This window comes from Cavia porcellus, unplaced genomic scaffold, assembly GCF_034190915.1.
Source record: "Cavia porcellus strain 051 isolate PalLab524CR breed Dunkin Hartley unplaced genomic scaffold, mCavPor4.1 scaffold_21, whole genome shotgun sequence".
NCBI lineage: Eukaryota > Metazoa > Chordata > Mammalia > Rodentia > Caviidae > Cavia > Cavia porcellus.
The window spans coordinates 63,522,881-63,543,588 of NW_026947504.1; the positions used below are offsets into that span (position 1 = coordinate 63,522,881).

General features: G+C 38.4%; 1 protein-coding gene across 1 annotated transcript in view; it reads left to right on the forward strand.

Moving 5' to 3' along the window:
* Window positions 1-38: 38 nt before the first annotated feature.
* Rb1 (RB transcriptional corepressor 1) overlaps window positions 39-20,708 on the forward strand; it is a 193,152-nt gene continuing 172,482 nt past the window's right edge. The window contains exon 1 of the mRNA XM_063232783.1: window positions 39-13,777. The gene's annotated coding sequence lies outside the window, so the exon portion shown is untranslated. The remainder of the gene's footprint in view (window positions 13,778-20,708) is intronic.

Genomic DNA, 20,708 nt, shown 5'->3' on the forward strand with positions numbered 1-20,708 from the left:
ACTAGAATAACATTAGTAATGCTAGTTAAGGTAAAATGCTGTAGCTTTATTTTTGTTTAGGTTTTTTGGTTTTTGGGTAATAGGCTATTAATAACCCTAAAGTTTCCAAGGAATGTAAAATACTTCTTTTTCTGAGAATATCTTTCTTACAAATGGAGTATTTTGAGTGAAAGTGATTTGTTCTGTTTTGTTTTGAGATAAGGTCTCACTGTGTAGCTCAAACTGGGTCCCAAACTCACAGTGATCGTCCTGCCTCAGCCTCCTGAGTTTTGGGGTTATAGGCATGCCTCACCATGCCCTGCTAAGTTAGTGATTCCTGTTTGTTTTTGAGATGAGAATTCACTGTGTTGCACAATGCCTTATGTGATCCTCTTCACCTCACCTGACTAGCTGGGAATACAGGCATGCACCATTATGCCTGGCAAGTTGCAGTAGTGATTTTTATATTGGTAAGGTGGTTTCCTATCTAAAGTAATTCATAATCCACCACTGTTCAAAATACCTGAGAGTAATTTCACTGTGAATTCCTGAGACAAAAAATTTTAATTCTTACTTCAAATGAAAGGTCAGAGCTTTAAAGTTTCAAAAACTGATAAAGGATCTAGTCTGGAAACCAACTCTTTGCTCTTTGCTATATGTTTCATTGCAGTAATATTGTCAGAGCTTTGGGCCAGCTAGGTAGATGTTCAGGGGTAAAAATTTTTATGACTTTTTTTCAGGGACCTGCAAGCATTTAGGAGTACTGTACTCATTCAGCATTCTTTATATGCCCAGTACATAATATTAAGTATTGAAGATACATCATCTGCAGAGGAGAAACAACTGCCTTTGAGGAGATTTACAATCTAATAAGAGAGACTGGTGAATCATCCACCAATGCATTGTGATCAGTACTGAGGGAGAGAAGAACAGGACCAAACCCGTCTAAGCATTTTAGAAACATTTAGGCGAGTCAGTGGTACTATAAAATGTAAAGTGCATGGGGCCAGATAAAGGAGGACCTCGTATAGTTTTTTTTCCTCTGTAATGCTGGGCATTGGATCCAGAGCCTTGCAGATGCTGGGCGTGTGCTCTACTATTGACCCAGGTCCCTAGCCTTTAATATTCCATCTTCATTCAATAGTCTGGGCTACTATTGAAGGTTTGTATTTTGGAATAAGATGTTTCTGTGTTCCTGTTGATTAAAATACCACATTAATGGCATGAATGGTGCTGACAACCCCATCTTCTCACTGGCTTCTCACTATAGGAGTTTCCTTGCTTTCAAAAAAGTCCAGTTTTAGGCAGGCTCCAAGTTTCCAAGACCATATTCATGCCTTACTATAACACTTGTTTCATTAGAATTTGGTAAGATTTTTTTGGTATCATTTTAGTAAAATACTTAATACTTAGTCAGAAGATTTACAGTCATTGATTTGGCCAGATTGGTTTAAGATGGTGCCCAAACTTTATTTCTATTACCAGTATAATTTCCCCTACTTTGAGTTGAAAGGAGAATGCCCCTCTGACCAAGCTTGTTCACTCAGGTATCTCCCAGAATTATGGAACTCTGAGATGTACACTATTTCCTGTGAACTCATGCGGGGCTACAGTCTACATTCTTTGTATGGTTTGGAAAAACCACACCTTAAGGATGAAAAGATAATGAAATATATAAAGGAATCTGGTTGCTAGGGAGATTGAGCTGACTTTCAATTCTGACTGCATTTGGGCTGCTATAGCGAAGTTCAGACTGAGCGGCTTATTCACAGACATTTGTTTCTCATGGTTCTATATGCTGGAAGAACCAAGATCAGGGTGCCTAGAGATTCAGTGTTTGTTGAGGACCTGCTTCACAGATGGACAACCATCTGTTCTCTGTGACCCCCCACCCATGGTGGGTCTCTCTGGGTCTCTGGGTCTCCATATATATATATATATATATATATATATATATATATATATATATATATCCCAAATTAGGCAACTGAATCAAATTTCTCCATAAGGTCAACATTGAGCCTATCCATTGAACTGGATTCAGTTCATTTCTCAGGTTGAGATCAGAATCATGGACAGAATTAAGTTCATGAACTGAGGGACCACAGTGTATCAATAGAAGATAACAATTAATGTGGGATATATATATATATATAGGATATATATGAGAATATACATTATCTTATATAATAACATAAGTGTGTTTTAATAAAAGAGGCTCTGGAGAGATATCTTGGTATAAATACATATTCATATATGTACGTATTCCTATTTTACAAAAACTGGGTTTCTTGCGGTATTTTCATGCCTGCATATAATATATACTTCAGTCATGTCCATTTGTCCTGTTGATCCACCCACTCAGCCTCTTGGACCTTTATAAAGGCACTGATCCCACCCTATGACTTCCCAAAGGCCCTATCTTTTAATGTCATCACGTTAGGATTTCAATGGGTATATTCCTGCTACTTTGCAGCATGTTCTGTTGGTGCTGCTGATTAAATAACTACATGAAAGTCAGAAAATACAAATCTTGGGAAAATAATAGGACTTTGTGGCAACAGGAATGAGAATCTGGCTAAAAAGGGGGTTAATAACAGCAGTGGGTATGAAAGTGCTTTATGGAGCTCTACAGTTGTTGACTTTTTTTGAATTCACTGCATTAGCAAATGATTTTTTATTTTTATTTTTTATTTTTTTTTTGAGACAGGGTCTCGCTGTGCAATTTAGGCTGGTCTTGAACTCACTTTGTACCCTAGGCGGCTGTTCAACTTGCAACAGTCCTCTTGCCTCAGCCCCCCCAGTGCTGGGATTACAGTTGTGCGCCACCACACCCGGCTCAGTGATCTTATATTTTAACTCATATTCTCAGTTTTGGTTTTTCCCGATCTTTTTTTAGTTTTATTTTTTATGTTTCACTACTCTCAGTAAGTGGAATGCAAAGAAAAATGCATACAATGTTCTGAGTGGTTATTGCAACAAAAGTGAGAATATAGAACCTAATGAAACAAAGACTGTCAGTAATGCAAATGGACTTGGAAAGAAAAGTCCAGATTCCATTTTTGGATGTGGTTATAAGTTAATGCTGGCTGGACCTATAAAATTCTAAGCACACTTTTAGTAGTTTACTACACGGTCAAAGACTTGGTTACTCAGAATAATCCTAATCTGTTTAGGACACCAGTCCTTGCACATTTAATTCTTTGGATCTGTTTCTTAGATAAGAACATGGGTATCTATGTAGAAAAAGGAATACTCTAAATCCCGTAGAATATCCAGTTGTTGAAGATCTTGTCCGGTCATTGCCAGCTCTCTTCTCTTCTGGTCTTTGTGGTTAATATAGTACTTGTTTAAGAAAGAAGCATGATTTAGTTCCAGCTCTTTGACCATTGATCATTTTAGCTTTCTATCTTACTGGAATAAAGAACAATTGAAAGTTTTTAAAAAAGTATTTACTGAATTTTGGAGCAGTAAACTAAAATATTTCCAGATACTAGTTATGTATGCATTTGTGAGGTGCAGATCCCATTTGTAGATTAATTCTAAGAAGCAGAAGGGATGGAAGTAAGCTCTTAAGAGCTCAAAATTCAGTCCTAGGTGACCCTTCTACTTCAGCCTCTTAAATAGCTGGAATTATAGGTATGCTGCATATGGCTTCTATATTTGATTTTTAAACTTTTATTTACATTTTCATTGTAAAAATGATCAAATATAAAAATGTTAAAGGTAAAATGTAAATGTGAATGTTTCCCTTCCTATCATACCCTACGGGAGACCATTGGGTTTCTTTTTTTTTTGAGACACCTTGAGACGGGGCCGTGCTACGTGGTCCAGGCTGGCCTTCAGTGCACTGTGTAGCCAGGGCTGGCCTCAGACGTGGTGGCCATCTTTCTGTCTCAGACTCCCACGTAGTAGAATTATAGGCCTGTGCCACTATTCCCCCGCCTGTTGTCAACGATTCTAATTTTTTTAACACAATTTTTAGGTAACCTTGTTCTTGTCCTAGGAACCAAGATGCAAATGATTTCTAGTCAAATGATACCATTTTATCCAAAATTGAGAGTATCTTTAAGAAAGCCAAGCCAGAAACTCTATTTTCTGGAGGACAATCACCAAGTTATCCAATTCAAAATAATTTCCTGGTTTTTGTAGTGATGGCTTAACCCACTTCACCACACCTATCCCTGCATCCCTATAGTCTGTTCTTATGGTAACAACCGTAAGGATCTTTTCAGAACTTTTTATGAATTTTATTTTCTCATTACCGTACTTCCTGTGATACACATTCAGTAGTAACGAAGATTGAATTCCAGGGCCTTCACACTGTGCTACATCCCCAGTTCCCTCACCGTATTTTACTTACTTTGAGAAAAGGTTTCTGTTGCTTAAGTTGCCGAGGCCAGTCTTACATTTATGCTACTCTTCCCTAGCCACCTCGTACAGGATTGTGCCGCCATGCCCAGCAGACCAGCCGTACCTTGATGAAACTCCCTTTTGCTCTTTGTACCCTACCATACTGGCTGCCTTACCATTTTTTAGTAAATGTAGTTCTTAATTCCTTGAGTAACACTTCTGTGTGTTCTCCACCATACCCTGTAGCTAGCTTCCATTCAGCCTTCAGGATTTAGTTCAGAGTTCCATTGTTCAGGGCAATCCCTTTGTGAGCCAGTAAGAAAGGTTATCCTATCTCCCAACCTCGTTGCTTTAATATATTTCTTTGTGGCATAAATTTTTTGTCATTCTTGCTTATTTGGTCAAAGTACTTGCTCCAGTTAGTGGTTTGTTTTGCCCTGCTGGTGTTCAAACCCAGGGCCTTCTGAGCTAACCGTGTGCTCTACCCGTGACCCATACATCAGTATCTTAGTAGGACTCCTGGCATGTCATTGGCACTCATAATTATTTTTTGAATAAAATTCCTTCTTGTATATCATCCTAACCTTTTCCATAGTTATCTTTATTTTGACTGATAAAACATTTCACAAAAAGTCTCTTGTCTTTCAAAATCTATGTTGGCCTCAAGTCTATATAATATGACTTGTGTGTTGCCTGAAACTTTTGTTCCTCTTGTGTTTTCTCTCCCTTTGTTTGTATTCTGACCTCTTCTACTTCATATAAGCTAGCAGTCCTGCCTGACAGTTTTATTCCCCTTCACTGTTCCTTCCCCTCCACAGAGAAAAGATGTGTTCACTCCTTGTCTTTCAGACCTCAGATTAAGTTTCCTCGGACAGGCCACTGCAGCTGTCTTCTGACCACGTGTTTAGCAGGGTCTGTTCAACCCTCCACTAGGCCACGAGCAAAGCTTATCGCTGTATCTTCAGTATCTGACATGATATAATCGTAACATTGAATGAAGTAACATCTTAGTCAACTGCAGCTAGAAAAAAAGGTTAGGTTCATAAAAATCCAAGTCATTCTTGGGCAAGACAATCTTAAGCATTCAAATGGGCAATTCAGTTAATGTTGTTGAAGAAATGAATCAACTTAAAGTTGGTCAGCTCATCCACCTGGTTAGAGTTTTACTTGGAGTTTATTTCAACCTTGCAGGCTTGTGCAAGCACAGCCCCGTTCTCAGTAAAGTGTTCTGTGGGATCCTTATTAAAATTTTTATATGACAGAAAAAGATGACATAGCTACACGGGTTTCAAACCAAGTTTATATTTTACATGCTGTATCATGCATAGTATTTTGGGTTACATGCTTTTCCGTATTCAAAAGGATACATCCTTTCAAGATCCAATGATTATCAAAAAGCATTAGTACTAAATTTTAAATGTATGAGGTATTTTTGTTATCAAAGGACCAGAAGAAGGCATTTGTACTTAATAAATTAGGCCTGGATCTTAAATGTCTTAAAAGTATTACTGCCCGGCATAATTTGTCAATGAGGAGATTTCAGAATAGAGTTTTCAGGATCCCAGGGAGAAAGGTCTGTTAAGCACCTGGACTAGGTAGAGGCAGAAATGATTTTTCAATTAGGGTGTGAATATGGCAAGCTTTTAGAACATTTCTTAACAGCTATAATTAGTCGAGTAGCTAAAGCTCACACCTGGTTTTAATCAACTCCAGAGAAAATTACACTTTAACCCTCAATTATCTGATAGCCAACCTTAATTACAAACTCTGCCAACACATCTAGGAAGGCAAGCAAGCCTGGAAGTCTGAGAGCCCTGTTCCTCTAAGATGATTTTCTAGATATTCTCCTGCAGTTAGCTGATACTCTGGAACACTATGGAACCTTGCTTACCTTCCCATAGAAACGACGTCAGAGAGTGACTATTTAATATTTATTTTATTTTCCTGTGTTCCCTTAAGAACTGATAAAAATTAGCCCCAAATATCTCTTCAGCCTTTATAAAAGTGCTAATGAAAACATTGTGGAATAATGAGTAACTTAAATGTAAGTATTCTTAAATTTAGTGTTAGAAAAACTTTCTCTTTAATACCTACTTACAGTAGGTAATGGAACTGCATTATTTGCTTTCCTTTTGCTTCTGTCGCTAGGAGACTCAAAACTGAACTTTGCTTAATTAGATTAACTGCTTGTAGTCTAGGTTTTGCAGAATATATCTTTTTAGTGAGTTTTGAAGTACTTTAGTTGGCTTACATTTTCTTGTGTATTTTAGATAGAATTTACATGTAATAAAATATCTTAAGTATTTGGAGCAATGAATTTGGAGTTTCATGCATCCATGTTATTCTTTTGTCTCCCTTTCCTGTCAATACTCCATCTGCTGTAACTGCTTCCTGGTTTCTGTGATCATAGATTAATGTTTTCTGTTTTTTAATTTAATTTTAATAGAATCATACAGTGTGTAATCTTTTTTTCCTGGCTTTTTTCTCCACTCAGAATGTTTGGACCTTCATCCCTGTTGCATGAGTCCATAATAGTTTCTTTGCAGTTGCTGAGTGTTGTTCTTTTTGTGCACATACCATGATTTCCTCATTATTTCTCCTGTGTATGGGTATTTTGTTTGCAGTTTGGAGCTGTTATGAAGACAGTTGCTATGAACGCTCGTATATAAGTCTTTGTGGAAGGTCATGTCTTAAAATGTATCCAGTATCTTTAGTGTAAGCCTCATCTTTTGGGGAGAATGATAAAATATAAATGATAAATATGGGAAAATATAGCAGTTAAGTATTAGATTTACAATCATAACCTCTAAGAACAACTTGTTTCCAATTGTTTTAGAATTAAAGCCCTTATGTATGCTTTCAAGTATATTATGTATGCTTGCATATTATGTATGCTTTCAAGTAAACTCATGCAATTTGCTTACCATTTCATTTAAATTCCCTGCAGGTATGTCCAGCCTGTGGACCATGGGTTCGACACTTGGCTTGTCTGGGCTCTATGTAATACAGTTCATGTATATAAGTAATAAAAGTACTTTTTAATGTATCCTTTATTGTAACACAGGCATGTCCAGCCCGTGAGCCAGTGGTTGGTTCTGCCTGCAGGGTGGGGTGCTGTCTTTTCAGGCTCCCACGTGCCGTCCAGTCCAGTGCACATTGTCAGATCTGACGTTACGCAGAGCCAGCTTTGGTTTTCTTCCCCCGTGTAGCTTCCCACAGTTTCCTCATCTGGACTCTTCCTCCCCACCCCGCTCTGCTGAGTCTAAAATTGTTTAGTCATCCTTGGTACCAGGAGTCTTCGTGAGAAAACGAGGCAAAGCTTGTCCCACTTCCTCTCTGAGCTTGTTTGTTCTCTTTTTTGCATGAACCATTTTAGGATCATCTGTGTGTATTGAACTCTGGACCATACATGCTAACCATGTGCTATACCACTGACAATGGTCTTTTTCATAAAGCACTCACCTAATCTGTTAGCAAATTTGGCGCACTCTGTCTTCAAAATAGATTACCTAGAATTCAATCACTTCCTGCTCTCTACTGCTAAAATACTAGTCCAAGACACCATCATCTTTTCTTTGGATTATTGCAGTACTCTGGTAACTGGTCTTGTTTCTATACTTGGCCCTTAGGGTCTAGTCTCCAAAAGAATAGCGTTCCTTCCTAAATCTGAATCACACCATTGAGAATAAAAGCCAGAGTTCTTCCAGTACCTGACCCAACTATAAATAACTGGCCTCCCAGAACCTCGCCTTACATCATCTACTTTTCTTGCTTCCCTATGCCTCTGCAGGCATGTGGGTGCCTCACTTTCCTTTGAACACACCCAAGAGCTTTTGCACTTGCTGTTTGTAGGCCAGGAATTCCATACCTACCTTCGCCCACGGATATGCCAAGGCTCATTGCAGTGTCAAGTCTGCCTGGTTATCTTTTCTAAAGTAAACCGCACCACACGCCAGCACTGACAGTGTGTGTATTTGTACTGTATTCCTATTTTGCCCTTCCCTGGCCAGGTCATGCAGATTACTTCAAGTTCAAGAATGCTAAAAATGATGCCTAGGACTTAGTTTCAGATTCCTAAAATTCCTAAAATGGGATGATAGCTCAGTGGTATAGTCAGTGTTTAGTATGTATGAGGTCCAGAGTTCAATACTCATTCCTAACACACACACACACACAAGACCTAAAATGATTTGTGCAAAATGAGAATAAATAAGCTAAGGGCGAGTGGGACAGCGCTCTCTTGTTTTCTCATGAAGATTCCAGGAATTAGGTCCTCTCCACAGCCCACACTGTGTGAGGTGTCTTCAGAACAGGGAACACAGAACTGTGGGTGCGGCTTCTTTTCCTACTCCTTCCTGACACAGCCATTCACAACAGAGATAGTGTGTACCACTTACCATCGTGCTGCACAGTAAGTCAGAACTAGGCCTATGCCCCGGAGTCTGGAATAGGACTGTGCTCCTTATCACACCTGTGCACTGAGACTTCATCCTGTGCCCTAAGGGCCCTTTCTAGCTATGATCTATCACACTGTCTTATTTTTCTCCATAGTATATACTTGTTTTTGTCTTTGTTCTCTGTCTCTCCAAGTAAGATGGAAATTTCTAAGGAAAAACTTTTTGTTTAGGCTGGAACCCCACCTGCAAGATTGGTATCTTAACACCTACTAAATTGCTCAATAATTATTTGCTGGATTAATTTCGTACAATGTCTTTAACAAGATTCTTTTCCAAAGTTGGTCTTATTGTGGCTGCGATGCCAAACAAAACTAAACCTTTTTGCTTTTTTTCTTTCCTTTTAACTTGAGAAATGTATCTGGTGGTTGGACTGGCCACAGGAACACAGGTTGCACACACCTCAGACTTGGTACTTAGTCATGGCTATGTTAAGAAAGATGGCCATTTTGTCTTCATTAGATAAAGAGGAAGATCCAGTGTCTACCTTGGGTGTTAACAGTTCTGAAACACACCAGAGGGAAAAGTGGCAGAGTATTGAAGTTCAGACATTCACAAATGAAAGTCCCCCTTGGGATAACATTCTGAGAAACATCTTGTTCAAGTCTACACGTTTTGTTTGGGCTCTGGGTGAATTCAAATAGTGCAGTGACTCAAAATAGAGATTGAAAATTTTTTCTCATTTAGTCATTCCAACAAATAACTTTAAATGTCTAGTCTATCAAATACTGACTTCAAAAACATAATTTGAACTCTATTTTTTAAGTCCACATTGGCACTATGGTAAAGTATTTTCTAATAGATAATCCAGAAAATCCAATTTCCTGATGGCCAGTAAGTAACATGTAGTGAGACCCACAGATGCAGATTATAGCATTAAGCTCTGATCTAAAAGAGCTTGCTTGCAAATTCTAGCTATCTGCCGGGTATTGGTTGAAAGAATAATAATGGTGGGTATCTTTTTCTGCAAGTCACTTGCTTCCAGTGGAAGAAAAGATGTTCACTGATAATACCATTTTAAAATTATCTCACTTTGTAACAACTAGCACATTACATCAGGTTTTGGCTGGAATTTTGATTCATAATAGCACATTTTGTCTACTCATTTTGGAGTCAGGCATACAGCTCAGGCTGGGAGAGTTGTGAATCATGTATATCTGATTTGTCTTCCCCAGATATTTAAAACAGCATGATTATAAATATGGTTCTTCCAAGCATAAGGGTGTGCCACTCAGTACATTCTGGTTAGAAATAATAAACAGAGAAAACAGACTAATTGGCTTTTTAAGTAGCCAAGTATACATGAAGACAGAATCTGCAAAGTCAGAAATTTATGTGGGTGCTGTGAAGGGCTTTGCTACATTAAACAAATCTAGTAGAGGTCAACTCTTTAAGTATGCAGAGTTCGGCAAGGGATGGAGAATGCCAGATGGTTGATCACAAAGCCATACGGATGTGTAGAAATAGGTACAGATGCCTATAATCCCACTCACTAGTCAGGAGGCTGAAGCAGACGGAGTTTAAAGTTAGCCTAGGCTACATAGTTAAGGCTAGTACGAACTATGTAGTGAAACCCCATCTCAAAAAACAAACAAACAAATGTGTCTGCAGACTGGAAGAATTTAAAACAAAAGTTATGGGAGGGTGCAAACTGACGTTAAGAAAAACAACAGCCAACTTCTCACGAAGACACAAGGTAACAGGCCTAAAATAAACTTCTTGACTCAGTGTTGATCATTTTGTCAATTGAGTTCACTTAAAACAACAAACTTAAGATAAGTTGTGACCTGTTGACCTGTTATCTCTCAAAAAATCAGTCCTTCACCAGAAAACAACAGTTCCTTTCTCCTGTGAGTCATGTCACTTAGAAGCCTTGAGCTTTCTGGAACAAGTGCTAAAAATCCAAATTCCTGGCAATGACTTTGGAAGGCAATTGTGTTTTACTGACCCACCCAGCCACACTGAGACCCACCCTGCCAGGTCGGGAGGTACCGTTTATGTGGGCCAGTGGTTTGTCATCACAGCACAGGACAGGCAAAGGGCACAGCCGCAAGGGGTCAGGATCAAGGGCAGTTTCACTCAGCAACCACTGCTTTTTGTAGAGATCACAATCATCTTTTAAAATTTGTTGTTTTTGTTTTTAGGCAGGGTCTCACTTGGTTTAGTTCAGGCTGTCTGTGAGCTCACTTGAACTGTGATGAGTCTCCCACCTCAGGCTCCCACCTACTGAGATTATAGGCATGCACCACCACCCAAGCCTTGCATCTCTTTATTTTTATTTCTGCTGGAGTATTTCAAGCAAACTCTATCTATCATTCACCCATGATTGTGGCAATATCCTGGCTCTCTTTCCTACTGAGAATTAAACCCAGGGTCTGATCTTGCTTAGCAAGAGCTGTACCACCTATAAACCTCTCTCCTTTTCTAAATTTTATTTTAAACCAGTCTAACTCATGCTTGTCTTGAACTTTTGATTCTCTTGCCTTTACCTCCTGCGTAGCTAGGATTGTAGGCATATACCACCTATACAATCCCAATATTGCTGAACAAAATTAATAGTTCTTATAATCTGATCACACCTAAATCTGCGTTCAGATTTTCTTGGTTTAAAAATGACTCTTTTTTGTTTTGTTTTATTTAAATTGGAATCTAAGCATTGTGCACATAATGTGTTGTTTTGTTTTGTGGTTCCAGGGATTGAACTCATGACCTCATGCTTGCCGGGCAGGCACTTACGCTGCTGAGCTAAATCCCCAGCCCTTGCATTAAATGTTTTAATCTAGCCAGACAGGCATGGTGGCTCATGCCTGCAATCCCAGCACTTGGGAGGCAGAGGTAGGAGGATTGTTGCAAGTTCAAGACCAGCCTGGGCTACAAAGTGAGTTCAATGCTAGACTGAACTGCATAGCAAGATCCTGTCTCAGAAAGAAAAAAAAAACAGTTTTAATCTATTAGTTTCCTGGTGAAGATAACAAGAAGTTAAGAAGTGCCACGTTCAGTCCGCCACCACTGGGGGACAGCCAAACCCCAGCTCCTTCTGGCACATGGGCTGGGAAACTAGAAGAGCCAACCCACTCATCCCACCCCAAGAGGCTGATTTGGAGAAACAGGCTGCGAAGATAGCTACTGAGGTGAAATGCAGTTTGATGCTTGTGGTGTTTGGTGTTTCACTGACTTTGCCGGTCTAGGGCTGGTGGTCTGATCATCTGTTCAGAGGCTCACAGGAGGCAGCGTAGCATCCATGGGGGCTCTCCTGGAGATGGTGGCCATTGTTGATTCCCTGTTGTCTTGTTTTGAAGTCCTGTATCATTTTCATTGTTTTGTTGCATTGGGTTTTATTCTGTTTTGTTTGATTTTTGTTATATACGATGGCATGGGCAGCTATTTTGAAGATAAGATACATTATGGTTGCCATTTTGGATTTCCTTTTGTCTTGTTCTGAAGTCTTATATTACATTCATTGTTTTGTTTTTATTGGTTCTATTCTATTCTATTCTTTTTTTTTTTTTAAACTATGTCTGCAGCTATTTTGAAGACAAGGCATTATGGTAACCTTTGTTGACTTCGTATTTTGAAGTCCTGTGTCACTTACACTGGTTTGTTTTGATTGGCTTTGTTCTGTTTTATTTTGCTTGATTTTATTTTCTTTAAAATAAAAAAACTATGAGTTCCCTATTTATTTATTTATTTGAACTCAAGACCTCGTAGAATACTAAATATATTCTGTACCACTGAACTCCACCCTCCTCCCCTTTCTGACCATTCATGGATTGTTCTGATTGAATTCTCATGTTGTCCTTTTAATGTTCCCATATCCTCTGCAGCTTTGATAAAGATAGTTAGAGCTGTAGGAGAGAATCGATTTGAGTTATTTATTTATTTACTTGTTAGCAAGAATACGTCATTGGCTGTGCTTAAATCTTTCTATTGCATCACATTATTAAGAAGTGATGGTCAGCTTAACTATTGGGTTTACATAATTATGTAGGCTTATATAATTTATTTAAACTTCTTAATTATAAATATGATATTCATTGTAGGAAAATTAGAAAATATAGTTAGCAACAAAGAAAAAATAAAAGCCACATGTATTCCCACAATCCAAAAACGACTTCTGCTTGCATTTGATGGATTTCTTTTCGCATCTTTTTTCTGCTTTGATTGGTTAGTCTTGAAACTTCCATCTTTCTTTTCCTTACTAGACTTGTGTTGATGTTTAAGTGTCATCCAGTAAATCTTTTGGTTAACTAGTATTTTGTGGGTGGCTGTTACTTTTGTGATTTTGGAAAGTGAGGAAGAAAATATAATGTGAGTACTTGATACGTAGCGGTTGCTTTTACAATATTTTGTACTTATTTTCACAAGGACCTGTGAGAGAGCTATTGTATTATCACTTTATAACAAAGGAGATAGAGACACAGGCCACTTTTAATCTTTAAATCTAAACAGTTTTGAGGTTTTCTAAGTCCAAAATCCTAACATTCATTTCTTTCCTGAATGTTGTGGGTCTGATGTAAAAGAAGACATTTTAACTAGTGAGTTAGGAACATTCTTGATAGGCATGAAAAAATGTAAAATGCTTGAGAGGTTTTATTTCATATTTAGCCAAGCAATTCATTTAGGCATATGAACAAAAAGTACAGAAAGTTCTCCATTCTCATAGATTTAATAAAAAGTTTTGTATGTTTTCCATTTTGTTTCTTACTGTTGATTGTTTCTTGTAGTCCTGGTTGTTATTTTTAACTTAAATTGGGTAAAAGAATGAAAAAGTAGACAAATGCCTGTACTAGAAGACATTAGTTTTGAGTTACCTATAAAGCTTATGTCAACACCAGTTCTTAGTTGCATCGTTAATTCAAGTTGCAGAGGATGCTAAAATTGGAAGATGGCTTAAAGAGCACATGCTGGGACGTCCACCATGTGGAATGAAGAGTCCAAAGCCCAGGGGTCGAGTAATCTTCACCACATCACCCAAGTGTGTTAGTATCAAGGTGAGACATGAACTCAACACCTCTGTCCTTCAGTAATATGTCCATTCTGCACTCTTACGCTGTTTTGAGCATTTTCCCATCAATAAACAGAAATGAAGGTGAAATAATCTTTTCACTGCACTTCGGGTGGATTTACTGGATTTAGAGACATGTTGTACTGTTAGGAAATATGTGCCAGGATTGGTTTCCTACTATTGTGAAAACCAAGGGCCAGGATACAAAGAGGGATGTTGGTCACGGAGAAAAAAACACTTTAAAAGAAGCGGTGGTTACGTTTTTTCCTTAAGTTTCTTTTTAAACAATTGTCTATGTGGATAAATTTTAGAAAATGTGCCTTTTGAAAACAATTCAAACATAGTTCCAAAAGGTTGAAGCATAAGAAACATGTTTACAATGTTACTGGTTATAGTCTTTATTTTTTTTAACAAAAATGCTTGAATATAGAAAAGTACAAATGTGTAAAGCTCATTAGAGAAAAAGCAAGAAAAATCTTTCATCATGCTGTACTTTAAAATGCAAACATAACAGAAATAAATGACAGGAAATAGCTAATTGTTCCTTCAACAACAAGCTCTTGGAACAATGGTTTGAAGCAGCGAGATGATGTGCTTAGTATCCAGTTTCCTACCATTTCTTATAAACATTGCCTGTCTGTTTCCTTCACGTGTAAATTTAACCTTAACCTCAGCCTCAGTGTCTCCGGGGCTGTCCTGTTTGCAGGGTAATAATCAGTTCACACGTTTTGATACTTTGTGGTTTACAGGATATCTTTCAGCAGACAGACATATGCATTAGTTACCCATCGTGTTATTTCTGGATTGTGTACAGGGACCAGTGGTGCCCAGTGGAACACAGCTATTTATTCTGGCTTCTGGGCAATTGAAATGCAAGGAACTGCTTAGTTCCGTGGTATCTAACAGAAGAAAACAAATTTACCAGAAAAGGTTGAAAACTAGCATGTTGTAAGCTGCGGTCAAATTAACATAAATGCAGCATCTTTTCTATATGTATATCCAATAGAAAAGAGTAATACCATGTACCATCTGTACTCAAAAAATACATATAAAATATATAAATATGTATAATACATAAAATATATAAGGATTTTAAAAATACATGTATATAGAACGCCAAAAAATGTATACACACTCCAGGAAAAGAAAAAGTTTCAGTATTTTAATACTTTAATACTAAACTTATTGAGACATTATGAGATTAATACAAGTTATCTTTGGCCTCTACAGTTACAGGAGGTGCTCAAAGCATTGGCCATGAGCCTCCAGACATGCAGCAGTACAGCAAATGATTGCTTGTATAACCCTGGTCACTGAGATTGTTTCACATGCTTTTTCAATTTTGTCTGTAAGGGTCAGGAGTGTATTGAGTTTTCTGCAATATACAACATCCTCTAAGGTTCTCCATATGAGGCTAACACCATCTGTTGAAAAAGCATAATATAATACTATTTTTCTTCTGCCCAAGTGTGTATATATTTTTGGCTCTCTATCTATCTATATATGTATTTGTTTATCATATATATTCAGTGATGCCAGCCATCCTGGTACATGCTGTAATTTCAGCACTCTGGCAGGCTGAGGCAGGAGGATTGAATGTTCAAGCCCAGCTTGGGCAACCAACTGACTTAGCAAAACTCTAAAAATGTAAAAGGGCTGGGGATGTAGTTCAGTTAAAAAATGCCCTGAATTCGATCTCCAGTATCACAATCTGTCTATCTCTGTCTGTCTGTCTGTCTGTCCGTCCATCTATCTGAGAAAGGAAAAAGAAACTCGAATGTACCCATCAATCAACTTCAACAGTTATTGACTCAATGGCAAACCTAGTTTCATCCCTGACTACATTAAAGCTAATTACAGGCATTAAGTTATTTTAGCTATAATATTTTAGTATTCATTTCTAAAAGACAGAGACTTTAAAAAGACAACACCAATCTGGCTGTGGTGGCACACATCTGTAATCCTACCACTTGGGAGACTGAGGCAGGAAGATTGCTGTGAGTGCAAGAGAACCTGGAATTCATGCCTAAAATGTAGTCAATAATAACTTAATGTCCTTATATAGTTACTCTTGAAATTTCCAGAGTCTCACAAGGTACTTTGTTTTCTTAAATTTATATATTTGAATCAGCATCCAAATAAGATATATATATAGCAACTGGCTGGTAATATTTTTAAAATTAAACATTTGATATGTTTAATCATGGTAAAAAACCTAAAACTTAAAAAGTTACCATCTTAAGCATTTTAAAGTCTGTGGTTTAGTAGTGCTAAGTACGTTTCCATTGTGGTAAAACCAGTCTGCTTCAGCTTTTCATCTTGCAAACCTGAAGCTTCATATATCTATCAAGTAACAACTTCCTATTTCCCTTGTTCCCAGTCTTCAGGGACCACCATTCTGCTTTCTATCTCCATGAATTTCACTGCTCTAAGTACCTCATATAAGTACACTGTACAGTATTTATCTGTTTAGGCCTGGCCTACTGCACGTTGCATAATGTTCTCAAGGTTTATCTTTGTGTGGCATGTGTCAGCATTTTCTTCCTTTGTAAGGTTGAGTAATACCCCATTGTATGTATACCATGCTTTGTTATCTCATTCATCTGTTAATAGGCATTTGGGAGAATTGATACCTTTATGGTATTAGATTTTCTAGTCCATAAATATTGTATGGTTTGTAGTTTATTTAGGCCACTGAATCAGAATTACCTGGAAGGTTTATCACAGACTACTCCTAGAGTTTTGATTCGCATGTCTGTGGTGGGCTAGAGAACATGCATTTCTAATAATTTGCTGGTGAGCTGCCCCTGTTCTTGCCATATAACATTGAAGATTTAGAAAGATTTTGATAGTTTTCCTCAGCATGGGCTCCTCAGTAAAGGATATGTTTCCATTCTAGTAAAATTTATTTTAACAGATATGTACAGAGGAAACAGTGGGTGTAAAACTGGTAAGTTTTCTATAACTGGTAAGTTTACTATAGTAGATATAGTTGTTTATGCTCTTTGTCAGTTGAAACCAGAGGCATACAGCTACAACTTATAGTGTTTGTAGAAACAAAAGATTTAAAGGTCCTTTATCTCCCTCTAGTCTCTAACTCAAATTTTGCATGTTGTATGTTCGCTAAAAAAAAGAAAAACTAAGATTTTTTAAATTGTAGAAAGCTGAAAGAAAGGCCATTTGCATATGAAAGTTGACTCATGGTGTGCAATAAGAGGACCCCACAGAGGACTGAGGGGTTGGAGACTGGAAAAGAGGGCTCATTGTCTTACATCTGTGTCACCTCTCAGTTTAAATTCAATTGAGCACCCAACCTAATGATTTGAGATTCCCTACAGGAGAGTCCTAAATTGTTGGGCTGAATGGGAAACACACAGGAGGCAGAAAATTGAATAGCCTTTTCTTTCCTACTAGTAAAATTGTACCACAGTTTTTTCCTACGAGTATGGATAGAAATGCAGCCAAAAAGAGTCTGAATTTTACTTTTATCTCCAGTTCGTGCTGAAGAAATCAGGGAGACAGGCCCAGTTCTCAGGCCCGGTTCTCAGGCCCAGTTCTCTCACTGTCTGAGTCAGGCAGAACTTCCAGTAACGGTCGGCCCCCATCACCTTCAAACTTTCCACCAATCTAGTGAAGACGAGCTGCTCTCCATCATTTCATTGTAAGCTTAGGATTGTGGTTGTCATTCTGTGAACTGAAGATTCCTGATATTATCTGAGATCCTCTGAGATTGTTACAGGGAATCTTTGAGGTCAAAAGTATTCCCTGAAAATGCTGAGACATTATTTCCCTTTTCACCCTATTCCTTTGAGTATAAGTGGAATTTCCCAGAAGATATGTGGTAGGTGTTATTACAATTCATAGAATACACAAGCATAAATTCTGACTTATTATCTACCAATAGATTTCCTAAAGAAACTATCACTCTCCTTATTAAATGTTTCATTTTAAAGGGTAATCATAAGCAGTGATTTTTTTTTGTTAACATGTATTGGGCTTATTTTATTTCAAATAAATTAATAAGTATATATTGAAAAATTTCCTAATTTCTTTTTTTATTATTTTTTTAATTTTAATTTTAATTTTAAAGGGGGTAAAATTAAACACAACAAAACAGAACAAAATAGGACATAAGAAAGCAATGTAAGAGATATAAATTTCAAAGCTAGACGACCTGAGATCTTCACAATCTATCATATTATCTCTTGTTTTGTTCCAACAACTAGTCCATGTCTTTGCATACAGAGAATTCATCCAAACAACATAGTATAAAACTGATCCGAACAGAATGAGGAAGGAGTTTTAGGTCTTCAAAACCAGACAATAGTGAAGTCACTAATGGCTATCATAGGGTCTCTTGTTCTCTTCAAAATAGCTTTCATTCATATTGAAGTTCAACAAAACAAAACAGGCGGGGCTGAGGGGTTGCTTGGTTTCCCAGTGCTCCACATCCCAGCCTGACTCAGGTCCCAGTAAACACCGGGGGCTCCTGTCCTGGCCACTGTAGCCTGCCATGCTCACAGCCTTTCACCACGCGGTGGGGACTGCTTGGTTTCCGCATGCTCCAGGTCCCACCATGGCACGGGTCCCAGTAAACTCTGCTGGCTCCAGCCAGGAAGCTGCCGGCCTTGATTCAGGGCCAGTAATTTTAATTTGTAAGAGTAAATGCTGATAGAGATGGGTAAGCAAAAGCTGTATGGAGTCCTCCGTAATGTTCAAGGATGTGAAAAGCTTATGGTGAAGTCTTTGAGAAGTGCCTGGCTGGGATTCAAGTCCTCGTAGGGCATATACGGATTACCTCCAAGTCATCCAGTCGTGACTCACTTCCTCCAAAACCTGCACTCACTTCTTGTTTTAACCAATCTTCATTACTGGGAAACGGTCTTGTTAGAACGGTTAAGAATTAGGCACACAAGCTGGGTGTGGTGGCTCACGCCTGCAACCCCAGCACTTAGGAGGCTGCGGAAGGAGGATTGTTGCAAGTTTGAGACCAACCCTGAGCTCAAGCTCAGCCTAACTGCATAGCAAGACCCTGTCTCAAAAAAAAAAAAAAAAAAAAAATTATGCACAAAGAGTTGAAGTTCAAATTCTGTCTTAGCCACTTACTAATTTTATAACTGAGCAATTATTCTGCCCCTCAAAAGTCAGATTTCTCATTTATAAAATAGGTGTATAGTAATGATTAATTTACAAATTTGTGGGAATTAAAGGAGAAGTCATATGTTAAATTTATCATAGGAGATGATTGTGATCATCTAATATAAAGATTGAAAAGAAAAAATACAGTGAATGCCACATGTCTAACTTCTTGGAAAAAGAAATGAGAGATCCTAAGATTAGTCAACATCTAGTTTAAAAGGTAAAATGAGTAAGAAACAGTTTTGTACAGGTCAGCTCATCTTGCCAGGAATGTTTTGATTTCTCACAGTTTAATGTCAGATCTGGTTTCCCTGTGCTCACTGAGCCCTCTACGGCTACTGAGGTGGCTGTGAGGTCAGGAGTCCAAAGGAAGTTGGTTTTCTGGTGATGGACACAGCTGGAGGAGTGCTGGAGAAGCAGGACCCCCGAATAACAGACAACAGACGGGGCCAAGGAAGGTGGGGCCCAGCCCCCGCATTGGCAGCCACAGCCATCCCGAAGAGGAACATCCGTGCTGTGAGCGTCTGCCACCAGCAGTGGGATGTGACAAAGATGCTGATCTCTTTTCTCAACTATGGGCTTTACACAAATAAAACCCAGTAAATAGGTCACTTTTATTTGCAAAATGCTGGTGTGATCATGCTTAGCTTGATAGATCTTGGTGAGTGGAGTATAGAGAAGTGGAATGCTTTTACGTCAATTCTTACTTTGCACGGAAGCTTTCTGTTGTACCTGCCTCGTGCTTCCTGGAAAGTAGGCTGAACTTTCCACTTGCTTCTATCTGTAGCTGTCTGCCTGGTTTTTTGTTTTTTGGGGGTTTTTTTTGCTGCCAGATGTTGCTTCTTTTTAGGATCGACATTATTTTCCAACTCTATGTGTCTTGTAGATAAAATTGTAGAAAATCCAATAGCATATCTATCTATCCTACATGCAGAGAAACTTCAGTATTGGACAAAGAAAAGACATGTCCATAGGTCCTGTTGTCCTGACATGAGGCTGATTGCCTGCAGTGTTAACAGCCAAGCCACATATTGAACCCTGAACAGTTAGTCCCAGATTTCATTATTTAGTTATGCCAGCGTCTCACATATGATCACTCTTCCAACTGGGAGGAAGGTCATTAGCTTTCTGTGAACTTCAGCAGATCTCCCAATGCAGGCTAATACATGCCATTTCATAGATTTCTGCAACCCATTGGAACTGGTAAACAGTCCTCAATTTCACTCAACAGCATTCTAATCTTCATCTCCTGGACTCACAAACTTTACTGTGTGACTAATTTCAGGAGTCATTAAGTGATCCTTTCCTAGAAAAGCAGCAACTGCCCAACTGAATCAGACAAAACCAGCTGGACTGAAAGTCTGACATCAGCTCGTTTTCTTTCTGAAGTGGGCTTGAGTACTGAAGATTGATATCGCTACCTTAAACACCCAAGAATTTTATCCTCCATCCTTGACAGAACACAACCTATACAATTTCCCAGACACAGCCCTGCTCTGTCACTATGGAATGATCTTGATTCCTGAAGAGATTCCTGTCTCTTTTTTCTTTAGTCATTTGGTCTTAGACACCATTTCTTGCAACAACTCTGCAGAATCCTTGCATCCTACAGGGCTCTCAGAGATTTGGGTGCTCCAAAGGACTTCATTTTAACCAAACTGTGCCCTTCAAGATTGATCACCAGCCCGAGGACTGGCCTTGTTTCATAGAGCTTTCTTGTAGGGCTCCTGCTGCAGCCCATCATGCAGAAGACCTTGGGCTTGGAGGTCCAGACAAGA